At 42.6% G+C, this 21,490-nt stretch overlaps 2 non-coding genes across 2 annotated transcripts; both read right to left on the bottom strand.

The window, feature by feature from the left end:
* Positions 1 to 283: 283 nt before the first annotated feature.
* On the bottom strand, positions 284 to 375 carry trnar-ucu (transfer RNA arginine (anticodon UCU)). The gene is given in 2 exon segments: positions 284 to 319; positions 339 to 375. It is a non-coding gene; the product is annotated as a tRNA-Arg (tRNA).
* Positions 376 to 7,265: 6,890 nt separating this feature from the next.
* trnar-acg (transfer RNA arginine (anticodon ACG)) lies at positions 7,266 to 7,338 on the bottom strand. Its single transcript has one exon. It is a non-coding gene; the product is annotated as a tRNA-Arg (tRNA).
* Positions 7,339 to 21,490: the final 14,152 nt, after the last annotated feature.

The following is a 21,490-nucleotide window of genomic DNA, read 5'->3' as shown; positions in this document are numbered from 1 at the left end:
GAGGAAAGGTTCAGCAGCTTGTTCCACGTTAACTTTCTGCGTTGATCACTAGAAAACTTATGTCTCCATTTCTGTGTCATTTTCCAGCCTATCTGCATCATCGTATTGCCTACTGGCTATCACATGTTTATTGATGTCGATCATAAATAGACATCGAAAATTTAAACTTGTGTGAGGAAAATACTCCGTTTCGAGACAGTTGGATTTCAGCACGAATATTGTTGGTTTTGCAGATGAGCAGCCAAGTCTGTTCTGACCACCTTCCAAACCATAAACTAAATCTTGACTCTGATGGGACTCGAACCCACAACCTTTGAATTGCAACCTGACCAACGACATAGAAGTCCAACGCGCTATCCATTGCGCCACAGAGCCGCGCCAACAAACCTTGTTTAGCACACAAATTTGCCTTTAACCCATTGCGTTCAGGACACCTATCTCGCGTCTGTCTCTCCTCGTCACACTTTTCAGTGCCTGTACCTTATCCACGTGTGCTCTGGCTCTTCAAGTGTTCGACTACAGGCTGCTGGACCGTTCTCATGATACTTAGCTTTACCACATGCTCAGATAATGATTTCCAAATAAGCAAGACTCTACTGGGGTAAACATTCTCCCAAAATCTCCTCAAAACATCTTGTCTCCTGTCTTTCATTTATGTCACTCTATTCCTTCCCAACACAGGCTGATCCCTATCATACATATCTATCCTCTTCATAGAATATTCACGTTAATCGGTTCCTCAAACAGCCTTCTCTGCACTTCGATAGACATCCCCAACCTAGCTCGTCTACATTCACAATGTAATGGTCCCTTTTAATTCTTGTCATCTCCTGTGAACATCTCCTCCTGCAATCAGACGCTTCCAGCAGTCTGGCGATTACAACGGACAAGCAAAGTTCCCTGAAGTAAAGACAAAATGTCTGAATAAAACCAGCGGCTCGTGTCCATCTCTGATGAGAAAGGAAAGTTAATGTTTCGAGTCCAATGATCTGTCTTCGGAACTGATGGGATGGAAGTGTGGGTGAATAATGTGCAAGAGGACGGACGGGTTCTAACATGATTAAACTCGATGTTGGGTCCTAAAGTTTGCATGGTCTGTCTGTAGAAAATGAGTTGCAGGCATTCCAGCTTGTGTTATTCCTTGAAGGAGCACTGCAGCAAACCAGAGACCGGACTAGTGGCCTGGGAATACAGTGACTCGATTAGAGTGGGGCTGGACATGCACTGGAGTTCAGGCAGCATCCGAAGAGCAGTAAAATCGACGTTTCGGGCAATAACCTTTCATCAGGAATATAGGCAGAGTGCTTGAAGTGTGGGAAAACAGTGTAATGTTGAAGTTACAGGAGACTGGAAGATCGGGATAGTTTTTGTTGATTCTGGACAGAACGTAATTGATCTCAGCTTTGTCACCGACTCTGTTTTCCTCTCTCCATTGCAAAGAGATCAAATTCTGAGCAGGAAATACAGTTGCCTCTATTGGACGAAGTGCAGACAAATCTCTGGAAGATGTGACTGGAAGCTTCCACATTGAGGAGAGACATCAGAAACCAGCAGGAAATGTAACTTACTACATAGAACGTTATAATGCCATGCACTTCGGCCCTCGCTGTTGCAGCGACCTTTAAAAATAACGTGATGTCCTTTGTAATGGAAAATTACCATTTATTTCGAAACCAATAAAAGCACAGGGAAACAAAGAAGTAAGAACCTGGCTTTGCAGAGGCAAGTTTTGCAGACAGAAAGAAAAAAAATGTAAAGTTAACCCGAACTGATAGCAGACTTACAAGGCCAGTAAACTACCATATCACCAGTCAAGGAATGGGGAAAAAAAAACAACTCCGTATCGGGAAAGGAACTCGAATGTTTCAGGACCCTGATATTGAGTGTTGATAAGAAGAAGCGAATTTTAGTCTCAAGGGAAAATGTATTATATGTGGAAGGTGCGCATTCGGTAGATACAGGGGCAACATATTCAGTCCTTAAATCAAGGCAGTTGAGAGAGTGGACGCAATGGATGCATCAGGATTCGTGACACGACAGAGATTAACCGCACCCCTATTGTGCTAAACAAGTAATGGTGAAACATTCCAATTCTTATTTCATTTCTCGGAATTCTGTCCTTTAAATCTGATGTTGGCGATCTCATAGCGAGACTGGGGTCGGATTTGCGCAGTACCCCGACAGGCCTACAGGTAATACAAAAAGAAGATTTACCAGTGCAGGTTGTAAAATCCGACTCACGACCCCTGATGCATGGCTATGAGTGATGATTACCCAGAGAGCCATAGGTTCAGTGAGCGATTAGCTCGCCCGGTTATGTGCTTGTGTCTTTATTTCGGGTGTTGATTTGGATTGACGTAGACAGTTCTTGGGAAAGCAGTGTCTCATTTAGTACAAAGAGTTGTCTGGCTAGAGACAACGTAAAGTTGGCAGTTTTACCAAAAAAAAACTGATTCAGGCCAGGCTTCTGGAATAAGCAGAAATTCTGGGGTTGTATTTGCCTCTTTCTGTGAGGAAAGGAGAGGTCATACTCCGCAGTAGCTCAGCATTTAACTCAGCTGGAAAATCCATGAGAATTTGCAGAGATATTTAAACGTTAATTAAATATGAAGCAGCTTGAGTTAGACGCGAGAGATAAGGAAAAGACACCAGATTTCAAGCAGTTTCAGGTACAATTCGAAAAAGAGAGAGCAGCAGAGCAGAGAGAAAGGGCGACAGAGTTTGAACTTCAGAAATTGGCAATTATTAATGGAATTCACATTAAACGCTGGAGAAAAAGGCTGAAGGTAAGATTACTCTGGAAGAGCATATTGTTAAAACGACAAGGATAGCTGCTGAAATGGCTGATTGTAATGAACTGGTCCATAAAATAAGGATGGGCTTCCAGAATCATTTTAAGCATAAGGGATAGAAATTGGGCCAAGAGAAATCCTCATGTGGAAAGGGAAAATTAAATCCCTGTGAAGATCATGAGGATAACTTATCCCAGGGTAAACAGGAAAACCTTGAAGGGAACAAGATCTGAGGTTTTCATTGCAATAAAGTAGGCCACATGAAATTAGTATTGGAGAACTATGGAAAGCACTGTAAAGTCAAATGCAGGAAATCAAAACAAGCATGAATGTTTTGTTGGCATGATAATAGAAAGAACAGTGGAGGCTGGGAAGCTGCATCAGAGTGCACAAACCGATCAGAGGTTGGTAAGGGGGAAGTGCCAGATCTGCTTGAAAAATATAACTGCAAAGTTAAAGTTTATTTACCTTGGCCTGGAGTAGCAGATAGAGAGGTAACAATATTCAAGGGCACAGGATCGTCTCAGTCTGTGATGCAGGAGGAGGGGAAAATATATACTCCTGAAGACCTATGTACTCAGGAATTCATGGTGGGACGAAACATTGCTCAGTTATGTACAGTGAGGCTAGAGTCTGCAGAAAAGAGTGCAGAGTTTGTAGTGGGAGTTCTGAACAAACTCTCAGCTCCAAGAATACAATTTGTGCTTGCAAATGATATAGCTCAATCACTGGTAAGCCGACTGCATACTCCAGTTGAAAAGCCAGTCGATCTGCAGGCAAGAGTAGCAATGCAGGACGTTGATAAAGGAATTTTCCCAGATTGTGTCTTTACACAATCACAGAGTCACAATCGGAAGCAGGAGAAATCAAAAGGCATGGATTAGGAGGCATTTTCACTGGCCTGGATTGCAGATGAATATAGTTGAATTTTGCCAGACGCGTCATACATTTCAACTAAATGGAAAACCATGGGAAATAATAAAGCCTGAATCTTTTGTTCCTATTGCAGCGTTCAAGGAATCTGTCTTAATTGTCTTGCTGCATTATGTAGGTTCCCTACATCCAATAAAAGATGGAAATAAGTATTAATTAGCATAAATGGATGTACTGACGAGATTTCCAAATGCTGTTCAATTGTGCAATACGACAGCTAAAAGTTTTGAGGAAGAATTATGATTTTTTTCAAAAAACTAGATGAAGACTACCATCAGAGATACAATTAGATGAAGGGTCAAACTTCACATCCAAACTTTCCAAGGAGTATATAGATAGCTTCGGATTAAAACAAATCACATCTACTGTGTGCGGTCTAGAATCATAGGGTGCACTGGAAAGGCGACATATCAATTATTAAAGACTATGTTGAGGTTTTATTGTTCAGAGTAGCCAAATTATTTCCATAAGGGAGTTACATCAGTGCTGTTTGCGATCTGAGATATATCGAAAGAATCCACAAAACTAAGACCATCTGAAACCAATTTTGGGCATAAAGGAAGAGGGCCATTACAATTTAATAAGGAAAAATTAATAACTCAAATTACAGAAACCAAGCATTTGGACGATGTGTCAAGTTTTAGAGTTGGACTAAATAATGTTGGGGAGTTGTCGAGACAGCACTTAAAAGTATCGCAGCAAATGGTGAAGCAGGAGGTGTATGAGAAACAAAACAAATCAGAATGTTGCCATTGAACAATGTATTTATTTAAATTTCATTAATCGGTGAAACTTTAAAGCTAGGTTTAGAAGACCTTATCAAATTGAGAGGAAATTGAGTGAGGTTAGCTACTTGATAAGAACTCCTGGCATGAAGGAATCTCACAGAACGTATGATGGGAAAATGCCTAATGGTATTTTTGCAGAGAACGAATGCAAAGGGAGAATGTGATATTGACTGCAACACACTGGGACGAACCAATTTCAGGTAATTCTGCATTGGACGTTCCTGAAATAAAATTGGACAATGCAAAAGTTGTCCAATATTGATAAAGTTATTCAGTTCTCTTCCAGAAGAAAATAGAACATAGAACATAGAAAAATACAGCGCAGTACAGGTCCTTCGGCCTTCGAGGTTGCGCCGACCAAAGCCTACCTAACCTACACTAGCCCAATAACCTCCATATGCTTATCCAATGCCCGCTTAAATGACCATAAAGAGGGAGAGTCCACCACTGCTACTGGCAGGGCATTCCATGAATTCACAACCCGCTGAGTAAAGAATCTACCCCTAACATCTGTCCTATACATACCACCCCTTATTTTAAAGCTGTGTCCCCTAGTAACAGCTGACTCCATTAGCAGAAAAAGGTTATCACTGTCAACCCTATCTAAACCCCTAATCATCTTATAAACCTCTATCAAATCTCCGCTCAACCTTCATTTCTCCAATGAGAACAGCCCCAGGTGCCTCAGCCTTTCCTCATAAGATCTTCCTACCATGCCAGGCAACATCCTGGTAAACCTACTCTGCACTTGTTCCAATGCCTCCACGTCCTTCCTATAGTATGGCGACCAAAACTGCACACAAGAGTTATTACTCTTGCATGGGAGATATGTTGAAATAAACTGGGAATTAATAACCTAATTGTAGATGATGTAAATATAGGAGGTGTAAATATAAAAGTTATGTGTGGATGATCGCAAAGTCAATGCTGTTAGAAAGACTGGTGCATATATGTATCTGCAGTTGGTGGACTGTGTGGAAGAGATTGGAAGAGCAACTTACATTTCCAAGTTGGATTTCCTCAAAGGTTACTGGCAGTCAACTTTGTCGGAAAGATCAAAGGTAATTTTGTAATGCCAACTGGACTGCAGAAATTTTAAGTAATGCCACTTTTATGCAAAACACTTCATTCATATTTCAGAGGTTAACGAACAAGGTAATTGCCGGATACACAACTGTCTTGTGTGTGTTGTGCCTGGTGACATTCAGTCTCTCATGGATGGAAAATTTGCAGCATTTATCGGGCTTGATTGATCGAATTCGGAAGCCAAACTGGTTTGTAAACCTAGCTGAAAGTGCATCTGCTGAAGGCAAAGTCACCTGCCTGGGCTATGTCGTTGAACACGGACAAATAGCCCCATGGGATGCGAAAACGGAAGTTACGGGGGATTTTTGTAATTATTGACGAAAAGAGCAGTACGACGATTTACCGGATTGAGTCACTTTTATTGAAAGTTCGTGCTGACTGTTAGCAGTGGGACTGCTCCACTCACCAAATTGCTAAAAACAGGCTAGAAATTTCAGCGAACACAAGAATTTCAAAAGGTATTTGACAGCCGAAATAATTTGTTAACTGCTGCCAAAGTATCAGCCACACATAATTACATGAAGATTTTCAATGTGCCTATCGATGCCAGTGATGTGCATGTCTCTTCTTCTGCCCCTCTAATATCGACCTGTAAACCAGTTTCATTTGTATTCTGTGTTTATGGGGCTTAATTATCAAGACTGTTGTATATTTTTTGAAAAGCATAATTAAGTCTACTTTAGATTAGATTAGATTAGATTACTTACAGTGTGGAAACAGGCCCTTCGGCCCAACAAGTCCACACCGACCCACCGAAGCGCAACCCACCCATACCTCTACATTTACCCCTTACCTAACACTACGGGCAATTTAGCATGGCCAATTCACCTGGCCCGCACATCTTTGGACTGTGGGAGGAAACCGGAGCACCCGGAGGAAACCCACGCAGACACGGGGAGAACGTGCAAACTCCACACAGTCAGTCACCTGAGTCGGGAATTGAACCCGGGTCTCAGGCGCTATGAGGCAGCAGTGCTAACCATAGCTGAGTTCTGTGGGTATTCTATATTCAGTTCATCGCGTTTCATTCCTTAGTTTTGTGAATAATTTTCTCTCTGTTTTAAAATCTGGAAGTCAACCTAGCTAATGTATTCGAAGTAAATCTTACTACACACTCGCCAAAACAAACAGCGACGTTACACGCTCTGGATTTCCTGCATAAGTATGTTCTGAGTGGTCTAGCCGAGGCAAAATGGGGGTTATTTTAATGAGACGCATGGAATTAAATATATAAGGAAACAGTTGCTCTTGATCGATCACCGGGGTTTGTAGATTTCAGACAAGATGCAGAAAGCTTTGAATAGATTTGTCGGAAAACTTTATCAGTCTGCAGGTGTTAGACTCTGGAACTCACTCTCTATAAAGATTAGTTGGATATTTAACGCTTCATTCTTCTCTGATTCCATTGGCCAATGAGTTTCAAAAAATGCTCGCATTCTCGCGAGCAACAGTGATGGGATCGGTGTCTTTGTGGAATGGAAAGGCGCTCATGAACAACGAGTCCGACTATTCGGCTTCCCTTCTGTGAAGACGCTGGAAAATTGCCTCTCATGTTCTCGGTGACATTTAATGAAGGCATTCTCGTTCCCTCAGATTAAGAACTCATACCTTATTTCGGCTGCAGAGAAATCAGTTTTTAATGCGTAGTAAAAGTCAACACTGCCGTCGAGCCAGGTAGGACTCGAACCTACAGACTCCTGATCCGTAGTCAGACACGGTTTCCATTGCGCCACTGGCCCAACGCGCAGACTGATGCTTAAAAGCCTTGATGTTAGCACGGACATGATTAATAGCAGTGATGTTGACTTATTGAACAAGCAATAAAGATAATCACTGTCAAACTTCAGTCCAATCTTCATCACCTTTCAATGCAGGATTTTTCCAAAAAAAAGCGTATATCCATTATGTTCGTCTCAGAAGCATTTATAGCAAGGTAAGGGACAGAGGTGTTCATGGGATACACTTTTCCATCAATACCAGTCACTAATCCACAACCAAACGTCTCCCCAAAACACCACATCCTCATGGACCACAACAATGATTTCAAACAATATCATTTATTTTCATGTCTATTCACACTAAAGATAGATAAACCAACAGTGACCTAATAAATTTTAAAAAAAGATAAAACTGAACCAGGGAAGTGATGGCTGACTTGGGGCTGTTTCTGGGAAGAAGACTCAGACACTCTTTGGCTTAATTCGTGACCCCAGATACACTATGTTTGGGTCCAGAATTATATAATGACCAAACATGAAACGTCTATCTGGGCTCTAGCACCTGGCGCTTCCATCTCCTTTAGCCCTCACTCACCGATTATCGATTGGAGATGACATTTCATTCCAATGATCATTCGCTGCATGCATGCTCACCAATCATGTTAATCGTATGCATGCTGCAGGACCCATCCCAACTGATGACGTATAATGCCCAACAGCGAAGAAGACGCGGTCCTACATGACCAAGCTGGAGGCATTGGTTCTCCAACCAATCAGAGAAACTCATGGGCGCGCTGGGGGCTCTGATCAATCATAGAATGCTGTTGGGCTAAACTAATCTATCCAGAACTTCCACATTCCAATGCTCAATCATACTTCCCTTGAAGAATTCTTCCAGTTCACAACACAATTGTTAATGATGACTCTGTTCCCTTTCCAGCCGGTGAAAGTGAGGACTGCAGATCCGGGAGATCAGAGTCAGCATGAGAGTGGTGCGCAAAAAGCACTGCAGGTCACGCAGCATCCGAGGAGCATGAAAATCGAAGTTTCCGGCAGGCACACTTCATTAGTAACGTTTCACGCAGCCAATTTATAATAAATATTGCTACTTCCGCTTATATACCTTCATACCCAGGTTTCAGGCACAGTGGTCTCACAGAAGTTTTGTCTATTGTTTGTCCAATCTACATTTGTCTGATTGTTTTCGATTAGCTTCATCTTCTTTTTACCTCATCAAAAAAATCAGCAGACAGTTCGCCACAATTTTCTATGCACAATTCTATTTTAGCTTTGCTGAACGAAACACATATTTTTTCACGTGGCACCTCAATTTGTCTGGTATGCCCATTTGTAACATCTTTCACACAGCTTGAACCGGTAATCCTGTCAGTACCAAATTAATTTACAAAACTTTTCTCATGGCAACCTGAAAGTGTGCACACCTTTTAAAGATGAGGAAATATGTCTGAATGTTTGAATGTGACTTGGATATGCTTACTGGTGACAGGAAGCGTGGAAGGTACACATTCTTTTCCACTTTCACCAATATTCCATCCCACTGAACTCCACAACTTGCCAGCACAATGCAGGACATTTTCTGTCGCGACCCTCTGGTCCAGTATTCCTTGCATCCCAACAATTGCCCAGACAGTAGCATTCCATAAAATCACAGAAATTGTGGCTTTACCACCTGATAGGGTACCACCAAGTATTGCATGCAGCTCTGGTCACTGAATTTTGGAAAAATGTGAAAGCTCTGGAAAGGGCTCAAAGGAGGTTGACTGGAATGGTGACTGGTGTGGACCGAAGGTCTTACGAGCAAAATCTGAGGAGACTGAGGTTGTTTTCGTCGGAGTTAAGAAGGTTGACAGGTGACTTAATCAAGATTTATATGATTATCAGCAGGTTAGATAGAGTGGAGATGAGAGCCTCTTTCCTCTGACGGGAAAGGCCAACACGAGGAGCTATAGCATTAAATTGAATTTCGATTGATGTAGGACAGATAACTGTGTTAATTTCTTCACACAGGAAGTAGTTCGGGAGTGGATCAGCCTGCCTGCAACACTCGTAGAGTCGCTGAATATAAGGGTATTTCAATATGCTTTGAACATATACATGGATAATAATGTAACGGTGAAGGTTAGATGGGCATCACATTTTTTTCACAGGTCAGTGCAAGATCGAGGACCGAAGGGCTTGCACTGCGCTGTACCGTTCTAATGTCTAAGCTAGAAGACCTGCTGGGTTACTACACTCTCCTCACTGTATAACTTTCCAGACACATCTTTCAGTGATTCGTCAGCACTTCATTCAATCCAGGCAACTGTATTTCCTCCTCTGAATTTTATCACTGCACAATGGGGAGAGAAAAACAGAGTCAGTGACAAAGCTGAGATCACCAACGTTCTGTATGGAATCAATAAAATTTATCTTGATCTCCCAGTCTCCTGTGACTTCAATATTACACTGTGTTGCCAAGGCACCATTTCAGACTCCGGTCTGCTGCAGTGCTCCTTCAAGTCACAGCACAAGCTGGAAGAACAACACCCCATTTTCTGCTGACAGACTATGCCGTCTTCAGGACCCAGCATCGAATTCAATCATTTCAGACCTATCCGCATTCTTCCACATTCTTTTCGCACAAGCATGTCCCATTAGTTTCAAAAACGAATCATTGGACTGGAAACATTAACTCTCCTTTCTCTCCATCGATCTCAAAGAGCTGTTGAGTTTTGTTGAGATATTTTGTCTTTTCTTCAGAGGACAGTTTTTTCCATTAAAGGCTGCAGGAAGCGTCTGATTGCAGGAGAAGATTTTCAGAGGAAATGATAAGAATGACAAAAGGCTGGAACATTTCCGCTATAAAGGTAGACGAGCCAGCCTGGGGCTGTTTAGCCAAGTGCAGAGAAGGCTGTGTGAAAAACTGATTCCCGTGCACATACCATGAAGAGGAGAGATATGTGTGACAGATATAAGCATGTTTTGGGAAGTAATAATACGCAGTAGCATAGATTAACAGCAAGAGACAAGCGATTAAGCGGAGATTTAGAATAAATATTTTCACCCAGACAGTGGTGTTTGTCTGGAAATCACTATCTGAAAGTGTGGCATAGCTACATGTCAGTAGAATATTTCAACAGTATGTAGACAAACACTTGAATAGCCAGAGCACACTTGGATAAGCACATGGTACCGGAAAGTGTGAGAAGGCAGACATACGTGAGATGGGAGTCCCGTGGAAAAGGCAACCCTGTGTGCTTACAAAAAGGCCTGCTTGCGCGGCTCTGTGGCGCAAGAGAAAGCTCGTTGGATTCCCCGTGTTTGCTGAAGCTGTTATTCCAAGATCATCGATTTGCGTCTGTGGTTTAGTTCATGGTTTGATATGTGATCAGACGAGACTCGACTGCCCCACTGCAAAACCTGCAATATTGGTGCAGAAACCCAACTGCCTTGAAACGAACCTTCTTCTCCTCACAAGTGAACAATTTCGATGTCTATTGAAGATAGAGCTCGATTATTTTATCTGTTAGCCAGTAGAAAACACGATGATGTTGATAGGCTGTAAAAAGACATTAATATACTGGCTCAGCCATGACGATATCGAATGGCGGGGCGGGGCAGGAGCAGTGTGAAGAATGGCCGCCTCATGTTCCATCCTGACTGGGCTGTTTCGAGCCCAGGTCTTTAAACACTAACATAATGAGGGCATTTTGAATCTACGTCAAAAAATATTTAGGTGTCATGTGTATTTCGTTGCCATCTCAGCTGGATTAGACAAATTGTGTCGCAGCTTTAGATCATAAAGTGGAGATTTCTCACAGTTGCTCTGTCAGGCTGAACATAGGCTTCCAGGTGGACCAATGGACAGGCGTCCACGTCGATTCTGGAGATTCAAGGGCAGACTCGCCCTTTGCAAGGCTGGAATTCTGGCCAAGGAAATGAATGTGAATATCTGACATTTTGAATATTACTCTGTAATCTTGTTACTTTGCATTGTTGCTCACGGGTAGCATAATGGTTCATTGATTAGCATTGCTGCCTCACAGTCTTGGGCAACTGACTGTGTGGATTTTGCACCTTCTCCCTCTGAATGTGTGGGTTTGCTCCGCGTACTCCAGTTTCCTCCCTCAATACAAAGATATACAGATCAGGTTAATTGGCCATGCTAAATTTCCCGTAGTGTTCGGTGCATCTGACAAAGGGAAATGGGTCAGGGCGGATTACTCTTCGGAGGTCTGGACTGGTTGGGACGAAGGGCTTGTTTCCACTCTGTAGGTAAAGTAATCTAATCTAAACTGGAATTCAATTAGCTCTTGCATAGCATTGCTCTTTGTATACTATTTATACAAACCATGCCACATGCTCTTTGATGTACTAATGCTGAAGATTGTTGACGTTGTGTGCAATGTAGGTCATTGTGTCGTATGAACTTTGCCAAGGAACTTGGTGCAGTGTCGGTGAATTGAATTCTGTGAAGAATTGAAGCCGATGGAAGGAAAATCCCAGTACAGTAGTGACCAAAAATTGACCGTGATCAACGCAGGAAACCACGGTAAACTTATATTCAGTAACCCCTCCCCCACTCACCTATTGTACTTTATTCTACTTTCTACCCATCCCCACCGTCCTCTTGCTTATCTCTCCATGCTTCAGGCTCTCTGCCTTTATTCCTGATGAAGCGCTTTTGCCCGAAATGTCGATTTTGCTGCTCCTTGGATGCTGCCTGAATTGCTGTGCTCTTCCACCATCACTAATCCAGAATTATATTCAGTTACATCTTTTTTTTTCACCACGTTTTTCTCTGTCCTGTTCCTGAACCTGATACGACATAATGGATGATCCATAATCAGTACAACCACCACTGAGGTGAGTTTCAATTCAGATCCACACCAAAAAAAAAAGAGCAATTGGATTTCTGGCCTCAGTGGGAAGAACAGCAGCCGTTGGACGTCCTCTGATGCCAGGTCCATTGGGGCAATTGATCAGGTTGCCGTGCTTCTCTTGCAGACTAGAAGTGTGAGAGCTGCCGAAGTTGAGAGATTGATCCACGGCAGACGCTCATTTCACTAATATTGGCCAGGACGATTGCAACACCAGGCTGCGAACAGCTCGAAGACCGAATATTACTGGGCTACAAAGGCTCTTTGGCGCTTGATGTTACACCTAACGCGATCCTAATCAGAAGTCCAGCTTAACGACATTTTATCATTATGACGCAAAAGATTATCCCCGATCATTAAAAGTCCTAAAGATTGGTGCGTCTCCGACTGGTGAATGGTAGGCTTTCTGCATCTTTTCTATTCTCACTGAGAATAGAACATACCTTGGCATCTATCAGCCTCAATTTAAAGCTGTGTGCTCTTGTGCCAACCATCACCATTTGTAAAAAGGTCCTTCACTCTCCACCTTAAGAAAGCATCTGATCATCTTGTATGTCTCTATTAAATCATCTCTCAAACTTCTTCTCTCTGTCATAAACAGCCCCAGGTCCCTCAGTCTTTCCTCGTAAGACTTTCCCTCGAAACAAAGACAGCATCGTATTTAATCTCCTCTGTACCTTTGCCTATTATTACACATCCGTCCGATGATGTGGCAATCAGAACTGTATGCAATTCCACAATTGCGGCCACCAGAGAATTTCCGGAGTGCAACATGACCGCATGGCTCTGAAAATCATTCCCTCTCCCAATAAATCCAATATTCCGTGCTCCTTCCAAACAAAATTTTCAACACGGGTGGTAACTTTCAAAGTTTTTTGCACAATAGCACCGAGGTCTCTCTGCTCATCTTAATTTCCAAAATATTACTTTGAGCCCAGAATTCTTCTTGTTTCTCCTTCCAAAGTGAATGACCTCACATTTTCCCACATTAATTTCTATTTGACACCTCTGAGCTCAGCTCTGCAGGTTATTCAGGTCCCATTGCACCTGCAGCAACATTTGGCATTGTTGACAACTCCATTGAGCTTCGTGTCACCGGGAAATTTACTGACCCATCATTCCATGCCCTAATCCAGGTTATTTATAAAAATGACAAACAGGAGTGGACCGAAAAAAAACCATCTGTTATACCACTTGTTTCTGAAATCCTAGACGAACATCTCCCATCAACTACCCATTCTGTCCTCTTCCACTTTCTGATCCAAATCAATAAAAAAAATCCATCAATCATATGCCAATGTATTTTATGCAATAGCCTACCGTGGGGAATATTATCAATGCCTTATTGGAAACTATATCCACCATTTTAATCGCTTCACCCTCATCCAGCTAATAGCTTAAGTTCTCAAAGCGCTCAATAAGGTTCGTGAAGTACAAACTACTCTTCAAAAAATCAAATTGACTATCCCAAATCAACTTTTTCCTTATTAGATGAACATAAATCCTTTCTCTCATAACTTTTTCCAGAATTATATCTACAACGAAACTAAGGCTCATTGTTCTGCAATTATCAAAATTTTCTTTCCTGCTCTTCTTGGAGAAGGGGTCCATATTCACTTAGTTTGAGTCTTCTCGCACTAATCACATAGACGCCGATGAAACAAAGTTCACAGTTAAGTGTCTCCACCCACGATTCCCAGAGAATCCTAGGATACATTCCATCAAGCACAACGGACAGATTTTTTTCATACTTTCAATAATTGCCAACACAAACTCCTTACGAACATTAATTTCGTGTATTCTAATATGTTGTATCACAATAATCTCCTCGGCAGCATTGCCTTTTTCAATTGTGACCACCTATTCCTATCACCAAAGTACTCACTTCCCTCCACATCGAAAAGATGGCTTGGTTCATTACCCTGTACCAATTCCAATGTGGCTTTGCTTCTTGTTGGCATGACTATATGCTATGTCAGGAAACCCTCCTGCACACATTGGACAAAACTTACCGATCAGATTTACTCAAGCTATAAACTTTCCAATCAGTATTGGTAAAGTTAAACTTCCCCATAACAACTACCCGTTATTGTGGCTCCTATTCAGAATCATCTTTGCAATCTTTTCCTCTACATCTCTAGAATGTTTCAATGGGCTATTGATAACTCCATTCACAGTGACCTCTCCTTACCTGAGTCTAATATCAGGTCTAGCACAGTAGACTCCGTAGAGTGCTAATCAAATATTCTTTTCGCTCCTGTAATACTGTCCTTGGCTAATCATGCCACACCTCGCCCTCCTTAACCACCTTCTTTGTTCTTACTGAAATATCGAAGCGGCAGCACCAGGAACTCCCAATCCTTTCAGCTCTCCGTTCATGTCTCTGAAATGGCCACAACGTCTAACTCCAAGTTAACAACCCATGCTCTAAGTTCATCTACATTATTCCAGATGCTCCTGGCGATGAAGTAAACACACTTGGAACCATCTTCATCCTTGCCAGTAGACTGTTGCAAACATGAAAACCTACTTATGTCCCACTACTCAAAACCTCCTGTAAACTTGAGCTGCAATTCATGTTCCCATTGTGCTGCTGATTTCGCGTAAACCATCCTGAAGAGCATTACCAAATTATCCCCCCTCCCCTCACCACCAGAATATTGGTTCTCCCGTGGTTCAGGTGAAAACCTTCCTATTTGTAGAGGATCCACCTACTTCAGAATGAGACCCAATTGTCCAGGTATCCAAATCCTGACCCCCAGCATTATCCCAGTAACCTTATGTTCAAAAGCTCTCTCCCTATTCTTCATCTCTAGACGACGCGTCATGGGTAACAAATCAGAGAGAACAACTCTGTTTGATCTAGATCGAAGATGTCACTCTGGCTCACTGACTTTCAGCCTTATATGCCTTTTCTTACCAATGTTGTTATTTCATGTGTGGACCATTACTTGTGTCTACTCCCCCTCTCCCTTAAGAATCGCACAAACAGTATGCAAGACATTACAAACTCTGAGAGCTAGGAGGCAATATACCAATCTAAGTGTGCCCCCACCTACTGAATCGGTAATCTGTTTCTCTCACTATGAAGTCTCTAAAACTAATGCTCTCTTTCTGTCTCCCCATCTCTTTTGAGCAACAGGAACAAACCCCATGCTTTACCCCTCCTAAGTCATTCCCCCTCAAAAGTATCAATAACGGTATGCTATGCTTGTAACCGAGGAGCACGACCACAGTGGATGCATGCACTGTCTGCCAGTTCCCTCTTCGTTTACCGACTGAAAGTCATCGAATTTTTTCTTGTACCTGAGGTGTTAGAGCCTGCCGAAAACTCCTCTCAATTATCTCGTCAGTCTCCCGAATAATCCAAAGTCCAGCTCCAGTTTCCTTAGACATTTACTAAGAAAATAGAGTGGATGCACTTCCCACAGATGCAGATACCTGGGACATTACTAGTGACTCTTGCCTCCCACATTCTACAGGAAGAACATTCATTTGGCTGACCATCAATTCCAAAAGTTCTGAATTCTTACACACACACACACACACACACACACACACACACACCGACACACACACACACACACACACACACACACACGTACGTTGCAATAGAACGTTGAATAAAGCAGCATCCACTCTAAAGATCTAACTTCTGACTTTGTGGAGTGCTCTGTCCTTGGGAAATGTCTCCTTTACTTACGACCACACAGAAGTATTCCCCGGGAGAATATCTAACTCTCAATAGAGATACAGGGGTGATGTTTGAGATGGATTCGATTTCTCAAAACGCTCATCATACACTGTGTTAAATTGTGAAAAGGACGCTTATATCGTTTCATGTTATTGCAATTGCTTTAAACTCATACAGGTTATTAAAACAATAAAAAAGAATGATATATATCTCTTTGTACATTTTCAATGTTGTTGGAAAAACTCGAATCGAAATGATAATTTTTTAAAAATTACTACTGTGAAGCTTAAAGAATTCAAACAGGAATATGTTTCCAGTCTTGTCACGGGATATTCACTCAATACCTCCTCTGTGATTGCAGCCAAATGTCCAATGCAACAGATTAAAAAAATTATGCGTCTCTCAACAGGTCAGTTCCAACTCACTATGGCATAATTTCCCTTTGATTCTCGCCATCGTCCATTAGATTAGGTGAGTAGGGATATCAGGATCGTAATGGTAAACTGAGACGTTGCGAGAATTAATCCCACACTGTTGGTAACACTTTGTATCGTAAAACAGCACGGTGGCAGTGGTTAGCACTGCTGCATCACAGCGCCAGAGACCCGGGTTCAATTCCCGACTCAGGCGACTGACTGTGTGGAGTTTGCACGTTCTCCCCGTGTCAGCGTGGGTTTCCTCCGGGTGCTCCGGTTTCCTCCCACAGTCCAAAGATGTGCGGGTTAGGTGAATTGACCATGCTAAATTGCCCGTAGTGTTAGGTAAGGAGTAAATGTAGGGGTATAGGTGGGTTGCGCTTCGGCGGGTCGGTGTGGACTTGTTGGGCCGAAGGGCCTGTTTCCACACTGTAAGTCTAAAAAAAACAGTTATGCAGGAGACTGAGCTAAGCAGCTTCCCTTTAATGCTGAGCTAATACAAACAGCTCAGTTCCTTTAAATTTTACAGAAGTTCACTTAGATCGAGCTGCTAAACCGTTCATAATAATTTTCACATTTAGTGTATTCAGTTGTATGTGTTATACAATTACTTTCCAATTAACGTTAACCAATTAGAGAGTGTGTACTTACCTCAACCCCATCCCTACAGAGCAGACCCTCTGTCCCCGTTAAATTCATTCTTTGTGTGTCTGTACGCGCCTGAAATTACTTTTCTCTGAAAAAAGAAATAATTCCCAATTTCAAAAACATTACATGAAAAAAAAACAAGCCATGCTCCAAGCTATTCTTTATCATTCATCACTGGTTTCCATGTTCTAAACTTCAGTTTTAGCCATCTGCATGAGGAAATTTTCTTCCTGTTTACTCTCACCAAATTCACATCATCTGGAAAATTTCCTTATGGACACAAATAACTTTTTCCTGGTTTCAGGCCATGCTATCTATTTGTCTGCTCCACCTGCCCATGAAACCCCGACTTGTCTTTTCTAATGGCTTTATCCCACAGGATCTCAGTGGATTACTTTGCAAGGTTTTTATTTCCAAGTAAACACTGTTCATCCTTCCTGACGTCTTCTGATACGAGGAATATCCCTCCATGTCTTTTGCCAGGTCTTTATATCCCAGTAAAGTCCGTCTTCAGAAAGAATGCTGTGTCCAGTTCAACACAGGCAAACCAACTCTAATTGTGTATAATGCCATTACCAGTGTACGGAGGATGGAATTATTTCAGTCACAGGTGATTCTGTTGGTTGTCGCATAATGGATCAATCCCTTACGGGGAAGTGACTGTTATTGCTCACTTTTCTCGATCAAGATGTGCTTAAACTCCCGTCAGAGGAAAGCCTTTGAAGTATCCATTATATGAAAGGGACGATGCAGTACTGATACAATGTTACTGCCTTTGAGTTGAACACGTATCAGTTTTTCTTCATCACTTGGTGAGTAACTACTTCCTCACGGCATTATGAGATCTTCTTAATGAAGAGATTTCATGCTTTATGGTTTGGATTCATGAAATTTCGGGACAAAAAGAGAGTTAAAATCAAGCATGATTAAAAGGTTGGAATTCGAGTGAATGCAGATATCTGAGACAGCATTGTTTTTAAAAACATCTTGGATGTCGGATTCGCTGACTGGATTGGCATTTAGTGACCACCTCTAATTGTTCTTGAGTGGGATGTAGGACATTACAACGATAGATGGAGCGGAGACAGGGAAAAGATTTGAATAAACTAACGAAAATTTTGATAATTATCTGAGCCGTGAGGGATGAACAACCCCTGTTGTGTATTCTCCCGTGGGCATCAGATTTGCTCGAAGACCTCAGGATTGCATCATTGGGTGAACAGTCGGCAACTTTATCCCTTCCACCATGTGGGAGCTCGTGTGGAAAGGTAAAGCTGTGAAGGTTGTGAAAATAGGCGGTGCTAAAAACGTCGTTCAGGTAAGTCACTGATAAGTCACAAGTTTTACTTGAAAATCCACACATGACATTTACTCTATCTGTTGCTCCCAATAAAGTCTCCTTTACATTGGAGAAACGGGATGCCTAGATTAGATTACCTACAGTGTGGAAACAGGCCCTTCGGCCCAACAAGTCCACACCGACCCGCTGAAGAGCAACCCACTCACACCTCTACACTTACCCCTTACCTAACACTAAGGGCAATTTGGCATGGCCAATTCACCTGACTCGCACATCTTTGGACTGTGGGCGGAAACCGGAGCACCTGGAGGAAACCCACGCAGACACAGAGAGAACGTGCAAACTCCACACAGTCAGTCGCCTGAGGCAGGAATTGAACCCGGTTCTCTGGTGCTGTGAGGCAGCAGTGCTAAACACTGTGCCACCGTGCCGTGCCTAATTGGAGAGCGCTTCAGAGAACATCTCCAGGACACACACACCAAGCGACATCACTGCCTGTGGCCGAGCACTTTAACTCTCCCTCCCACTCAGCCAAGTACATGCAGGTCCTGGGCATCCACCATCGCAATACTTTTATCACCCGACGGCAGAAGGAAGAAGGCTTAATCTTTTACATTGGGACCGTTCAAGCACGCGGCATCATTGTGGACTTCAAGATATTTCTCACTTCAACTCCGCCATCTTATCCCAGTTCGATCGTTTCATGTTGGCACTGCTCTCAAGAACTTTCTTATCTGTCCATCTTCCTTCTGGCCGATCCATTCCACCCTGCTCTCTGATTTAACACCATTACCCCCACCTCAACCCATCTATCATACTCGCAGATACCTTGCCTCCTCCTATTTGCCTTTCTACTGCCTCGGCTCACAAGCCTCTTTACAAGTGAAAGACTTTTGCTGAAACGTCGATTCTCCTGCTCCTCGGATGCTGCCTATCCTGCTGTGATTTTCTAAGACCACACTCTCTACTCAGTTGCGAGGCAGTGGATTTGTGTTGGAGAATGAAGACAGAGGCCTCAGATTTGCAAGATTCAATTGTAGGAAATGTCTGCTCCAACAGGAAAATAATTCAATCCTTATTTCGGCTTTGGAACAATGCGGTAGATTAGCAGGCATGTGAGTTTGAAGCCTGCCAGTCTTGCTCCTGAACCAAGTGGAAAGCTTAACTGCCATCTCTGGACCGTCATCAAGCGCATTATCCATTCTTACATTGTGCTCGCTCGGTCTTAAGGTGGGCATTCTGCAGAGTTGTGATCTAAAGGCGGACATGACCAATCGTACTCATGTTCACAAGTTGAATAACCACCTTTACTGCTTCATTCCACTGATCCACTCTTTGTGCAACGGCAAGTTTTGTAACGAAAAAAATTCATTCTCATGAAACTTCCATTCACTTTATGTCTACTCAGCCATTCAATGGGATCTCCGCTCATCTGTTGTAGTTCAAATTCAATTTACTGAGTGTGCTCCATTACAGGTGATAAACTAATGCCTAATGACAACATTGTATTCCCGCTAATTTTCAAAGTGATGAAATATCCATCGGCTCTGGAGATACTGAAGTTAACCATTCAGCCCACCATAAGCTTGCATGTCTCACTCACTGTCTGTCACGTATTCCTACTGTTCATGTGGTCCTATTCCTAACATATCCTCTGCGAATATCGTTTTTTGCATCATGATATTCCATGTGGTGCGGTATCGTGCAGTGGTTAGCGATTTGTGTTGTGGCAGCAGAAAGATCATCTCCAATTTGACTTCCAGTGATGTCATTTGTTACCGTTTTATACAGAGTAAGACATGCTTAGCAAATGCAGGATTGGAATCAATCTTTTCTAACATGAAAATATTCGTCGAGGTGATGAGGCCCTTTCACATCTCTGCTTTCTATGTATCAGAATTCAAACCCACCCATTCTCGAAGATTTCTCCCCATCCCACGAGCAGTAACCCTGCTTTAGGTCCATCCTCCAATTTCACTGAGGCATTTGGCAATCAAGCACTGGCATTGACGTTGTTCTGTCTGTGCAGCTGCAGTCAATGTTCTTGTACGAACGTGACCCAATCTCACAATTAGGATCTTACAATCAGTCAATACATTTATATCCTGCTGTTGTGAGATCAGTGCTCATTTCGGTATGTTTACTGACATGTACCAGTGATCACTAGAACATCAGGCTCAGAAAAAGGGCACAATGCAGTATTCAGCAAACGATTTTTTTCAACGATCCGTTTCCCTATTCTAATCTCAATGGAGAAGTGGAGATTGTGAGGAACCATGATTGAAATGTGCAAAACAATGAGAGTTAAGGCAAGTTCTGCTGAAAGAAATGTTTCTTCTCGGTCAAATACCAAGGGGTGTAGACTAAATGTATGATGCAGCAAGTTTTCAGTCGATAAGCAGCAAATAATTTATCCACCATTGTGGTGGATAAATCTGCAACTTATTGCGATGAAATCAGCACAACCCTCAGTCTGTATTTGTGATGCTAAGGCATACAAGGCAAAGGAATGAAAAAAGGAATGTGGACATTCAAGCAGTTGTTTCTTCCAAGAACGCGTCCAACGCGTTTGAGAGCTGCCACTCTACGTGCGTCTGACCACTGTACTCGTCCCTGGTCGTGTAGTGGTTCTGAATTGTACTTTTACCACTGCGGCCCGGGTTCAATTCCCAGTAAGGGCAGATTCGTTCAGCATCAACAACATGGGCATCTGTGATAGGATTACTTTCGATGCTTTGAATCAAACAATGAATCTACCAACATCAGAGTCAACGTCCCAGCCTCTTAAAGAAGGAGAAGGTGCCTCAGCACTCTATGGACCAACATGAGACTGAGATATTTATTTTGTTTCCTTACAATTTCGAGAAGCCACAACGATTGGATCGTTGGCTCTGTGAAATTGAAAAGTGCCGATTCGCAGTGTGTGGGAATATTTGGTCTTCCTCACTTCTGATGACACTGCGACAGTGTAATGTTCTCCGGGATGTGTACTGAAAGAGGTTCTCGTGTCTGTATATGAGGAGTTCAAACTTCATCTCGGCTTCAGAACAATGAGGAAGATTAGGTTGTGAGTGTAACGAATACCTGCTTTAACCTCGAGCTAGAGAGGAGTGAAGTACCCACATTCTCAATCCTGTGCCTTGGCTGAGGCACAACGACTCTCAGGCTAAAGCACCATCAGTCAACTCGCGCGATCTCTCTTCTCTCTCTCTCTCTCTCTAATGAGACAGCAGGC

The sequence above is a fragment of the Hemiscyllium ocellatum genome, chromosome Y, assembly GCF_020745735.1.
Source record: "Hemiscyllium ocellatum isolate sHemOce1 chromosome Y, sHemOce1.pat.X.cur, whole genome shotgun sequence".
Taxonomy (NCBI): domain Eukaryota; kingdom Metazoa; phylum Chordata; class Chondrichthyes; order Orectolobiformes; family Hemiscylliidae; genus Hemiscyllium; species Hemiscyllium ocellatum.
Note: the sequence above shows the minus strand (reverse complement) of the source record. Positions and strands in the feature narration are given on the sequence as shown.